The 12,991-nt window shown below is 39.7% G+C and overlaps 1 protein-coding gene across 9 annotated transcripts in view; it reads right to left on the bottom strand.

Annotated features, from left to right (window-relative positions):
- The window catches only part of LOC106629451 (uncharacterized), a 41,889-nt gene that overhangs the window by 16,214 nt on the left and 12,684 nt on the right, over positions 1–12,991 (bottom strand). For 4 of the 9 annotated variants that reach the window (XM_074532855.1, XM_074532852.1, XM_074532857.1 and 1 more), the window contains one exon: positions 5,356–5,421. The exons of 1 other annotated variant lie outside the window; for it this stretch is intronic. The gene's annotated coding sequence lies outside the window, so the exon portion shown is untranslated. Of the gene's footprint in view, positions 1–30; positions 73–5,355; positions 5,422–12,073; positions 12,282–12,991 lie in introns of all 9 variants that reach the window. 4 more of the 9 variants (XM_074532853.1, XM_074532858.1, XM_074532854.1 and 1 more) reach the window with 3 other exon arrangements.

Below are 12,991 nucleotides of genomic sequence, written 5' to 3'. Positions count from 1 at the left end.
TAGAGTCTCCTATCCATTGGGGTTTCTTACCCTTTTCTTTAGCATCACCATAAGTGGAGATCATGACATAAACTGAATAAAAAAAAAGAGAGAGATATTTGACAGAGGAAAGATAATGTTTACTCTTAACAAAACATTCCTTAGCTTGAAGTTACACATGCTCAAAAGATAGTGCATTTCAACCGTAGCCATACTTCTTTGCCTTACCTGCCATTAATTCATCACCTTTTGTCAGGAATTTAGTTTGTTCTAATGTATTTAACCTTGATTTTCTAAGTCTTCATGTCCCATGCAGAAGATAGATAATAATGTGAGTTTTCTCCACTTACTGTGAGCATGGTCTTTGAAAGGTTTCAATAATTTCAGTTGGTATGTGTGATGCAGTAATTTTAATGAATGCCTAAGCAGATTGCATCAAGTCCTTTTGTGTAGTTAGGAATAATTAACAGTAATGAAAAAACTATTAGCTAATCTCTCAAAACAGTTTTAGATTGTACTTTTGTATATATACATCCTCCAAAATGCCTCAGAAATTCTTTAAAATCCTATTACCTAGAAGTGTGTTTTAAGATCAGTTCCTTCTAAGATCACTCCTTCTATATATACTGCACAGTATCTTTGGTGATTTAACCATTAGAAAAGTGTAAAATAAGTTACAAAATTTTCATCGCTGTTTTTTGAACAGGTAAGAAAAAAACATGATAAATAGATATGGCAGAACAGATTTCACCTAAACAAGCAAATTTCAAGTAGAGCCAGATTTACCTATTCCTTATACTACAGAGTATATTTTAGAAACTATACCTATCTCAATATATTAAATGCACAAGAACTTCAGATTTTACCTTTAGGTCCCTTGTAACAAAGCTCAGAAGTATTATCATATCGTATAGAGGAACCTAATCCATGTGAATATGTTTGGGTTTTCAATATCAATTATCTAGATTCCCCAGTGAGGACTTTTACATTTTATTTAACTGTCTTTTTCAGACATACCTGTATATAGTGTGAGTGACTCTAACATGTATTTCTTTCCCATATTTAGTTTTGTTTGGGGATGGTTACATGAACTAGGGATAATAAGGTGTGTTATGTAAAAAGTGAACACTTTTTATGAATGTGATACCGTAAATTTTAATAGAATTGAAAATTACTATAAATATTTCAAGTATAATTCTAGAAAAAATTACATATGTCCAGCAATAAAAGGAGTAATACTTATGCAGGGTATACTTAATGACTGAGAAAAAAATACAATCTACTTTAGCTTTCTTTACACAGGATGGATGGATGGATCATGTTCTGTTACAAATAAACCAGCAATCCCTAGAGAAAGTGATGGTCCCATCAGGCCAAACAAGGAGATTAGTAAAGGTTAAAGGAGACATCGTTTCACTTAAACTGGTAAAGTTCCCAGTGATTGAAAAAGGGGAACATAATTCGCATTTTTAAAAAGGATTAAAAAGGAAGACCCAGAGAGCTGCAATGTGAGACCCAGTCAGTTTCACCTAGGTGCCTGGCAAGATAGTGGAGCAAATCCTCCTGGAAACTATGATGAAGTGTATGGAAGACATGGAAATGATGTTCAGTTAAATCAGAAAAAATGATTGGTGACAGCCAACATGGCTTCACTAATGGCAAATTGTGCCTGCCTGATTTGGTGAACCACCTAATGGAGTTACAGCATTTGAGGATGGGGGAAAAATGACTGACATAATCTACTTGTCCTTGTGCAAAGCATTTGATGCTGTCCCATACTACATCCTTGTCTCTGGATGAGGAGACGCTGATGGGTGGAACATTTGGTGGATAAGGAATTGGCTGGATGTTTCACTCAGAGAAATGCAGCCAACAGCTTGATGTCCAGGTGGAGACCAGTGATGACTTGGGTTCCTCAGGGATCTGTACTGAGAATTATTTAACATCTTTGTTGGCAACATGGACAGTGGAATTGAGTGCACCCTTGGCAAGTTTGCTGACAGTGGCAAGCTTAATTGATGCTCTAGGTGCAGTTGACACTCTAGAAAGAAGGAATGGCATCCAGAGGGACCTATACAAGCTTGAGAAATGGTCCAGTGTGAGTTTTACAAAGCTCAGTGTGGCCAGGTGTTAAGTCCCGCACCTGAGTCAGTCAATCCCAAACATGGATACAGTCTGGATGATAAATGGACTGAGAGCAGCCCTGCAGAGATGGACTTGAGTGTGTTGGTAGATGAGAAACTCAGCATGGATCAGCCATGTGCACTTGCATCCCAGAGAGTCAACTGTGTTCTGGGCTGCAGCCAAAGCAGTGTGCCCAGCAGGGCAAGAGCAGGGATTCTGCCCCTTAATTCTGATCTCATAAGACCCCACCTGGAGTGCTGCTGCCATCTATAGGACTTCTCCAGGTGTAAGTCCAGAGGGCCATAAACATGAGGGCTGGACCAAATCTCAAGTGTGAAGACACGCTTGAGACAATTTGGGTTTTGGGACCATTCTTGTTCTTTAAAATATGCTTGCCTGAGGTTTTGTAGGATTAATGACAGTACTGTCATGAAGCTGTTCTGCAATGTGAACTCACTGGATGCAATGCCAGCTAGTTCACAGGTGCCACAGAAGACTGTGCAGGTCAGCTAGTGCTAGCTGGTAGCAACTAGTGCTTAATTGCCACTTTCTGTTTTAATATCAAATCATGGCTTTTCCTCTCAAATACTAAACTAATTTATTTTATACTCTGAAGGAAATGAAACAAAGTCTCTCCTAATTATTTCATTACTGATTTCACATCTGAGGCCAAACACTTTCCTAGCACATAAATTCAATACTAACTGTACCACAAAAATTATTGGAAAAGATCAGACACAGGCTGCACAGGTCCCCCCCGACTTGTGGACCAACGGGATGCTGGAGGGGTTTTGCCTTCTCAAGCTTCTCAGCTTCTTCTGTGCATTCAAAGCCAATGCAGATAAATCATGAAGGCTATAAATCATAGCTTCATCTGATCCTTCTCCTTTCTGTTTTCTCAGACTCCCACCAAAGCCCCTACTATGGAAAAATGGAAATACCTGTGAGAAACCTCATTGAATATGTAACTCTGATGTGCTAGGATTTGTTGGTTGTACTAAAATCTCTACTATGTGTCTTTAGCCATCTTCACCCTTCAGTCATTTCATGTCATCATTTCCTCTATTTCCACAGGAATGAAAGAGTAAACATGTATAATTTAAAATATAAAGGGAAAAAATCTAATTAAATTTGTATATTGGCAGAATAATGAAATCAGAGTATTCCCACTTTTATCTGATTTTGCTTTGTCTACCTCTCATCTTTTGGTCATGCCAAAGCTTTTTTTAGATCTTTGTGTGAAAGGAACTCTTTTGACTGTTATGAAAGGACTGCAGTTGAGTACTACTGCAGTAACTGTACTAAACCAAGTAGAGATTTTTATTCTAGTGACTCCAAATACTTATTTCTTGGAAGCTAATGGCATTTAATCTAGCTGTGAGTAAACAGCAGGCTCCAAAGCAGCCTGTTGATCCCCAAGTCAAGCTCAGCTGATAAGCCATTCCCTTGACATCTAACAGCTGGTAATGGATGACATAAATCAGATGATAAGGTAACCATTTAAACTTTAGTGAGCCCTAGCAGGGCTTCCTCCAATGTAAATTTATATTGTCTCTTGGTATGTGGAAATCACTTTGTAAATATTTTCTGTTCTGAGCTATTTTAGTGCTGTACTTTGGCCTATATAAATGCTGTCATTTATGTCATCCCACAGTCTTACATAATCCTCTTCAAAGAGAAATGGTTAAATGCTTCTTAGTTCCATCTTGACTTGAACTTAAAAATTCTATTATTATCATTAATTATCTTTATCTTTACCATTATTATTGTAATGCACATGATTTGCACCTGGACAGGTTCCAGCTTTGTCCAGGGCATTGTAGGAAATGTATATTATCTCCATTTGTTAATTTATTTATGTTAGCAGTAATGACAAGCCTTGGTGTGTATATTTTGGCATGTAACTAGTAATGTTCAGCAGTCTCCTTTGCCCACCCAAAAGTCCATGCGTTTCCATTACTTTCTGCAGATCCGCAGTCAACCGGATAGATTATTTTTTCTCCAAAATTAGTATTTGTTTTCAGATTAAGACATGTAAGCTAGTACAGTTCAGTGGAAAATTCAGACTGCAAAAATACCCATGCAGATTACATATACAAATTAACAAAAACTATCCCAGGTTTAGTTGACACATTACAGCAGCAGCCTTTGAGCTTTGATATCCTGATATTGCTCTGCAAAACAAAGCATTGCTTGCCCCAAGTCAGAGAATTTTCATACACACATAGGTGTGTTAAATTATTGCAGAGTTGAATTTTCAGTAAAACAGGCATTCTCAGAAGTTAAGTTGATGCTAAAATGCTTTCTGTATGGATTTTTTTTTTTTTAAGTAAAGACCAATGTTACCAGGATTTGCTATCATTCTGTGTATGGGGAGGATAGTTGATTTGATCGGGGCAATGTGAAATGCTGCTTAGAAAGTGTGAGAAGCAAAAGAGATATTGGAAAATGTACACTAGAACCCTAAAGTGAGAACAGAAGGTAAGTAAATGAGATGCGGGAATACAGAGAATAAACTGCAAAGTAATTGGAGGCAAGATGGAATAAAATGTTGTAAGACATTAATCATGTTTAGAAGGATGAAAAGGCAAGTTGTTTGTCTTGCGGTGGCTGGGGATTAAAGTAGTTGTTCTTATGCAGCTAGAGAAAATATCTCACACAAATTTAAGGCTACATTTTGACCTTTACACATTACTTCATTTTAGGAACGTGTGACTCAGGAAAAGTACTTTTCAAGGTAAATACAGGCTGAGCAAGTATAGTCTCTTTAAAAATCTTAAGAATTTCAAACAGTATTTTCTGGAAGTAGTAACTAGTTGTTTTCACTTGGCTACTTTGGCAGTAATAGTTTATCCTATTAGTATTAGCATTAATCAATACCCATGAATGCCATTATAGGTATAAGGCTGAACAACCATTTCCTTACCATTTGTTTATTTCATTTTTTCCTCTTCAGTTTGAGATATGCTGTTATTCTGTGAAAGTGGAAATTCTAATACTAAATTAATGTTACCCTATAATAGATACCTTCTAACTGGTTTCTACATTAGTTTTCCAAAGGTAAAAATAGATAAAATTGTTCTAGCAGCATCAGGGCTATTCAACTTTAGGTTCCTACACAGTTTTGCTGGGAAGATTGAAACATTTCGCTGCACGTTTTTATCTCATAAGACTGACAGATAATTTTTTGAAGGTCTATAAATGTGGCTATTAGGGACAAAGAGTGGGCTGATGGTCTGTATAAACACTTACCTGCCAGGCAGCGGGTGCGGCATTGCTTCTGGCCCAGACAAACAGGAAAGGTCAGGATGGAGTTTCCTAAGAAGGAGACATAGTAGAATCTGTGTCTTTAGAGGCTGAAAGAGCCATTAGCAACCTTGTTTTGGTTGGCATATTGTTTTGATTTGTTCTTTACTCTCTCTTTTGATGGTGCTGATCCCAGATACTGTGGCAGTATACTTTTGTCCAGCTCTTTGGGGAAACTGACACCTTGACAAAATTGAACTATGGTAGCTCAAAATGCCTGTATGGCATTATCTGGTGTTCAGCTTTACTACTTCCTTGGTGTTTTTCTGGTACTGATATGTGCTAGTTACAGTCATATAAATATTTTAAAATACCAGAAAATTAGATTCAGTGTTTCCTTCCTAACATGCACAGAGAATTTACAATCTGAGTTGGGGTGTGTAGGGATGATCTTTTCAAAGTTTTATAACCAGCAGAGGCAGGATTGACAAAGACCAACTGAGTCCTCAAGGGCAGTTTTCCATTCTTAAATATTTGTATGTAACAGAAGCTTGGTGTGGAAAGCGTGACAGTTTTATCCTTAGTTTGCTCTTGACTGCTGTAAGGACTTAAATTTTTTCATACTTGTAAATTTACTCTAAGATTCAGAATGACTTTTGAGACAGTCTCCTGGGGAGGCTTCCTAAAGTGCTGAGCTAGCTTCTTTCCAATAATGACTGATTAGAAAAGGACTTGTGCCTCACACAAGCCCATCATACAGAAAAAAAAAAAGAAAAAAAAAAAAAAGAATATACTTGCTGCAACAATGCACTCAAAATTTCAGTGCTTTTTATTTTTGCTTTCAGGCACTGCCAGGTAGACTTAGTGGGGCAATGAAGGAGAATAATAGAATGACACTTTCCATAAACTAGCAGCCAGCAATAGTAACAGCAAGCTACCACACACAGTGCATCTTGTTAGCCCTGCAATATCACACAGATACTCTCCTCTTCTGCTTTTAATTATTTCTGATTAGTTCTTGAATGCTACTCAGCCTCTGCCTTCACTGCAGTCACTTATATTTGGGTTACTATTGTCAAAATGTCTCCTGAGAAAATATACATTCCAGTATACAAATGGAAGGCTGAAGAGTAGTGAATAAAGTCATTGCTTGGCATGCTACCTTCTGCAGTGGGTACATGCATCCTAAGGTGGTTCCCCAGATATTTGTTCCGTATTGAAGCATAAAAAACCAAGCAAACACTGCAAAACCCCAGGCTCTTCCTTTAATCCTTTTTTTGGGGGGCAAGTGGGCTCTTCTCTCCATAGGACAAGAAGTTCTACAGTGTTTACATGCACCTGTGAAGGTTAGTTTTTCTTCCTCTCTTGTCTAGTTCTTCCCCTGTCTCTCACACTTATGTGAGAGAATTATGCTTATGAGATCTCCAGGGTTCATATCACATCTGTCTTGTCTGTGTATACAGATTCCTTATCTAATAAACATGGTGTCATATCATGAAGTAATTTTTCAGATAGGGTTGTACTTTAATTACTAGCATAAACTGGAATTTTTTTTGGTGAAAAGTTAAAAGATCATATTTTGAAATTAACTATCATGCTAAGTAAACTAATAACTATATAGATTAAATAAGCATGGAGCTTAAAGACTTAATCAAATGGGCCAGCACAAGAGAAATTGCTTTTCATGTTCTGATTAAGCCTATTTGAACCCACACAAGAAAAGTGCAATATATATTGAGGGAAGAATCCAACAGAATACCATTGATTTTCTATTATATATTGTATTAAAAAAATACAAAATGAATACAAAATGTGAAATAAAAAAAATAGAGCTGGAATAATCTTGAGATCTCCAAGGAATTTACAAAAAAACCAAAAAAACCCCAAAAAAAACAAACCCCAAACCAAACCAAAAAAATCCCAAACAAACAAACAAACAAAAAAAAAACCCACAAAAAAAACCCCCAAACCCAAAACCCCAAACTAACCCCAACCCCCAAAACAAAACAAAAAACCCAAAGTAATTCTAAAGGAAGAAGTATTGTATGAGAACTTGCAAAAAGAAAATATTCTAGTATTAAAAACATAATGCCATATATTTATAAGGAAAGTACATATTAGAATTAATATAATTTTAATAGTTTCATTCTAGAATCCTGTTTCTTCAACTAAAGTGCACAAACAAGTAAACAATTTTTTTCTGAAGGCAGCCTCTCCTGGCTCTTTGGGTATGTAGACAGAGAATTACATATAATCACGTGTGAGTATTCTAAAAATTGATGAGAGTCTCATTGGCTATGAATGACATGACATGACAGAATTATCTCTACTTCTGATTCTTTTAACATTCCCTACTGAAAAAAACAGATTGAAAGAATATTAAATTTGTGAAGTTATGCTTAGGATTCCAGAATGCCAGAACAAAACTTTAATTTTAAACTTGGAGCTGTCTCAGTAGTTCATCTATTATGCCAAAATCTTTACATACAAAAGGAACACGAAACACCCCATCATTTAAAATCACCATAATATCTTTGCTGTCTGCATCAAAAGCAACATGCAATGCCTGCATCCTACTACACAGCACAATGGCACCACGTACCAAAAGAGGTGAAGGACAGCAGGCTGCAATAGGCCAAAAAATGTGTAACATAATGAATTTTGGTATGTTATTTTCTTCTTTCACTGTCCTTGAACTTAACACCTACTAAAAAGTTGTCTGTCAAAATGCTCACCTGCTGCTAATACTATTTCTTCCTGTCTGCTTTTTGGCTTTGTTTTAGGACATATTCTCTCCTTCCTCCTACAGGCCTCTCCATTCTCATTTGCAGAACCAAGTACCTTCATGCTGCTTTTCCTCCCCGTCCCAGGATTTTGCTCACAAATACACAATGTGTAACAGAAAGTGGGGGAATCAGAGCCTCATGGCTCTGCTGGTATCTGTCCATGGGCAAATGAGAGATTTTAGGCCCTTGGGATAAGTGGTTAAGGGATCAGGAGCACATGTAGTGTTTGTTCTCTCACCTGCCACTTGCAGGCAATCATGAGAAGAAACAGGAAGGTCACAGACTAGTACCTGGCTCTGAGCTTGGTGTCTCGGGCAAAATTGTGGGTTCTTTGGTCATGCATTGGTTTACATGACACCAAGCCTGCTGGCAACAGATGGTGTACACCTGTCTCAAAGGGGGAAAAGGAACTTGCACAACAGCCAACAGGACTCATTGAGAAAGTCTAGGGAAAAGGGATAAAACCAGGACTGCTAGAGATAAGCCTGGGGACAGCATGATGCAGAGAGGCTGCTTGTGCAGCCATCTCAATAGGGTATTGAGACCATGCAACAGCAAAGACGTGTGGGCTGCTGATGTCTCAGAAACAAGATGTGCCTGAGAATGGTGACATAAGCAGCAGAACTTCTCTCCCTGGAAAGGTGTCAGGATCAATATCCCAAATGAACAACTTCTACACCATGCTGCACACAGCATGGCAAGAAATGGAGGAGCTGGAAGCCACTATGCAGCAGGAATACTATGACATAGTCAGCACCACAGAATGATGGTGGGATGATTCAGGCAACTGGAATGCTGCAACAGAAGGCTTTGAGCTCTTCAGAAGGGATAAGCAAGGGAGGAGGTAGGTTAGCCCTGTGTGCTAGGAAGTGTTCTTATTATCTAGAGCTTAATAATTGTGTTGATGGCTTTAAAGGTTTATTGGTAAGAATCAGGGGGAAGACCAAAAGAGCAGATATCCTGGTGGGTTCTGTTACAGACCACACAACCAAGATGAAGAGGCAGATGAAATATTCTGTAAGCAGCTGGGAGCGGTCTCAAAACCATTAGATCTTGTTCTTGTGAAGGACTTCAATTTACCAGATGTCTGCTGGAATACAACAGCCCAAGAGATTTCTGGAGTGTGTGGCAGACACAGCTGTTGAGTAAGCAATCTAGGGAAAGCATTTGCTAGAACTGTTGTTTGTGAACAGAGAAAGACTGATGGGTGATGAGATGGTTGTCTTGGGCACAGCAATCATGAAATGACAGTTTTCAGTTCTCAGAGAGAAAAGAATGGAGGTCAGCAAAACTGCTACCTTAGAATTCTGGAGAATTCTGCAGAGTTTGGCCTGTTTAGGACACTGATTGACAGAAAGCCTTGGGAGGCAGTCCTGAAAGGCAAAGATGCCCAGGAAGGCTGAAAATTCTTCAAGAAGGAAATGTTAAAAACACAGGAGCAGGCTGTCCCTATGTACCAAAAGATAAGGTGCCAGGGAAGGCCAGTCTGGCTGAACAAGGAGCTTTAGCTGGAACTCAAGCAAAAAAGATGAGAGTTTAAGCCTTAATGGGCATGCAACTCAAGTGGACTACTAACATGTAATGAAATTATACAGGGAGAAAATTAGAAGGGCCAAAGCCCAACTAGAACTTGGTCTGACTATTGTCATAAAAGACAATGAAAACTGTTTCTGTAATATATTCCCAACAAAGGCAGGCTAAGGAGTATCTCCATTCTTTACTAGATGTTGGGAGAATTATAGTGACAAAGAATGAGAAAAATGCTGAGGTAATTGATGGCACCTTTGCCAGTCTTTAATGGCAGGACAAGGTGTTCTGAGGGTACCTGGCCACCTGAGCTGGAAAACAGGAATGGAGAGCAGAATGAAGCTCACACAATCCAGGGGTAAACAGTCACTGACTTGCTACACCACTTAGACACACAGGTCTAGGAGACCAGATGAGATACAACCAGAAGTACTAAGGGAGCTGGCAGAAGTGGTTGCTGAGCCATTTTCCATGATTTATTGGCAGTACTGGCTACCCAGGAGGGTCCTAGCTGACTGGATTGTTACTCCCATCTATAAGAAGAGCTGGAAAGAGGACCTAGGGAACTACAGGCCTGTCAGCCTGACCTTGGAAGGGCATGGAATAGATCATCCCGAGTCTCATCATGTGGCAACTGTAGAGCAACCAGGGGGATCAGAGCCAGTCAGTATGAGTTTGTGAAAGTCAGATGCTGCTTGATGAACGTAGTCTGCTTCTGTGACAGAGTGACATGCTTACTGGATGAAAGAAAGACTATGGATGTTGTATACCTGGACTTGGTAAAGCTTCGGACACCATTTCCAACAGCATTGTCTCGGAGAAACTGGCTTGGATTGGTGCACTGTACACTGTGAAAGAAAATGGCTGTATGGCCTGGCCCAAAGAGTGGTGGTGGATGGAGTTACATTCAGCTGGTGGCTGGTCATCAGTGCTGTTCCCCAGGGCTCAGTACTGTGGCAATTCTGCTTAATACTGTTACTAATTATCTGGACAAGGAATTGAGTGCACTCTCTGGCACTGTATGGATGACACCAAGTTGGGTGGGAGTCTTGATCTGCTGGAGAGTGGGAAGATTGTTCAAAGGGATCTGGACAGGCTGGATTATGGGCCCAGGCCAGTGGTGTGAGGTTCAACAAGGCCCAGTGCTGGGTCCTGCCCTTGGGTCACAGCAAGCCCAGGCAGTGCCACAGGCTGGGGCAGAGTGGCTGCAAAGCTGCCCCAGGAAAAGGCCCTGGGGGTGCTGGTGACAGCAGCTGAGCATAAGCCAGCAGTGCCCAGGTGGCCAAGAAGGCCAATGGCATCCTGGCCTGTGCCAGCAATGCTGTGGCAGCAGGAGCAGGGCAGGGATTGTTCCCCTGTACTCAGTGCTGGTGGGGCCACACCTCAAGTCCAGTTCTGGGCCCCTCACTCCAAGAAAGACATGAAAGTGCTGGAGCACGTCCAGAGAAGGGCAATGGGGAAGGGTCTGGAGCACAAGTCCTCTGAGGAGTGGCTGAGGTTGGAAAAAAGGAGACTTAGGGTAGATCTTATAGCTCTCTAGAACTGCCTGAAAGGGGGTTGCAGGAAGGCAGGGTTTGGCCTCTTCACCCAAGCTAACAAGTGACAGGACAAAAGGAAATGGCCTCAAGGGTACTAATGGAGGTTTTGTTTGGATATTAGGAAAATTTTCTTCACAGAAAGAGTGCCCAAGCATTGAAACAGGCTGCCCAGGGAAGTGGTGGAGTTACCAACTCTGGAGGGATTTAGAAGGTGTGTAAATGTGGAACCTGGGGACAAGTTTAATTGTGAACTTGACAGTGGACTTTAATGGTTGGACTTTTTGCTCTTAGAAGTCTTTTCCAAACCAGACGTTTCTGTGATTCCATGTTGTTTCTATGTTGTTGCTCTACCAGAAGGAAAGGCTTAAGAGACAACACTGTGAACAGTGGATAGCCTGAATGCTAAATGGATTTAGCCTTCATAAGGGACACTGAATCCCTCCTACTAATCTGACAACTAATCTTACTGTGATCTTCATGGGCAGTCAGGACGCTAGCTTCTGCTTTTGGTAGATACTGTATACTCCCTTTTGCTCAATACCCAGAAATATGTTTCTGGGTATTGAGCTGAAAATAATACCTATCTTTCCACCACAACTCCCTTTCTATTACCTGCACAAGATCTGCACTAATTTTAACCAAATTCCTTCCAGTCTTGTCCATAGTGAGATCATGAACATACACCTTTTGGACTGCAAGCTGAAACTGCTTCTTGTGTCTCTGCACAAGAACCGCAACTGACAGATTTACTCTCTGAATGGACATAGACATATGGAACATATAATACAGTGTCATTAAATTCCTGGGTTTAAATTGTACTTTATGAACTTGTGTAATAGTTGTATAGGTATCAGAAAAATAAAATATTCTTACCAAGATGCAGAATATGAGGATGCAAATTTTTTGATCTGTTGGTCCAGTGTGTGATACTGGAAAAATCTTCACACTTCATCATGTTTCTGTCCTCCTGTCCTCAAAAACTGTCTTTGTATTCTTTTGGATGGTATCGTTGTATCTCAATAGACACTGAATTTGGCAGTAAGCAACTTGCACAATATAGATCTTACTGTTCCCCCTACAGCTTGCCAAAAATAAATGATAAAACATGCTACAGTTACTTGAAATAACTTCTAATTTGTGATACATCTACTTAATCATGGTCAGTTAAAAATGCATTCATCTAAAATCTTAAATTCTGTATAAAGGATGACTAAGTTCAGAAATATACTCTTGACTTTTCTTAAGAGTGATGTAAAGTAAGAGTGCACTTTTATCATATATATTGTAATTAGATTCTTGGGAAATACGGTCCAAATACTGAAGTACAATAGGGTTTCTGTGATTCACAAAGATTATGAAAATATATTAGTCATCATGACAGTGACAGTTACTTAGTGCTTAAAAGCACCAATATACAGCAAATATAAGGCCTGAAACAAGATGTGGTGATCAGAAAAAATGCTGGGACAGCTCACAGAATGGGAGAAGTGAAATGGGCAGATTCAGGGTCTGCAGGAAGGACAAGCTGGTAAGGTGAGGGGGGACATAATCTTTTATGTGAGAGAGTGCATGGGTCTTTGCTCTGGGCTGGCTCTCTGCCTCAGGATGGGTGATGGGGCGCCTGGGTCCTGGTGGGTAAGGATTACAAGGCAAATCCTAATGTAAGGAGAGGTGTTTATGAAGGGTTAGGAAAGTTGACTCTGATAAGGGATATGGGGAAAAAAACAAAGCTTTCTAGAGGTTCCTTGTTGGGAAAAAGAGAAGGGAAAATGTAGGCTCATTGCTGAATGG

This window comes from Zonotrichia albicollis, chromosome Z (genome assembly GCF_047830755.1).
Source record: "Zonotrichia albicollis isolate bZonAlb1 chromosome Z, bZonAlb1.hap1, whole genome shotgun sequence".
Classification (NCBI taxonomy): Eukaryota; Metazoa; Chordata; class Aves; order Passeriformes; family Passerellidae; genus Zonotrichia; species Zonotrichia albicollis.
The sequence above is the reverse complement of the archived record's forward strand: the minus strand, read 5'-3'. Positions and strand labels throughout refer to the sequence as shown.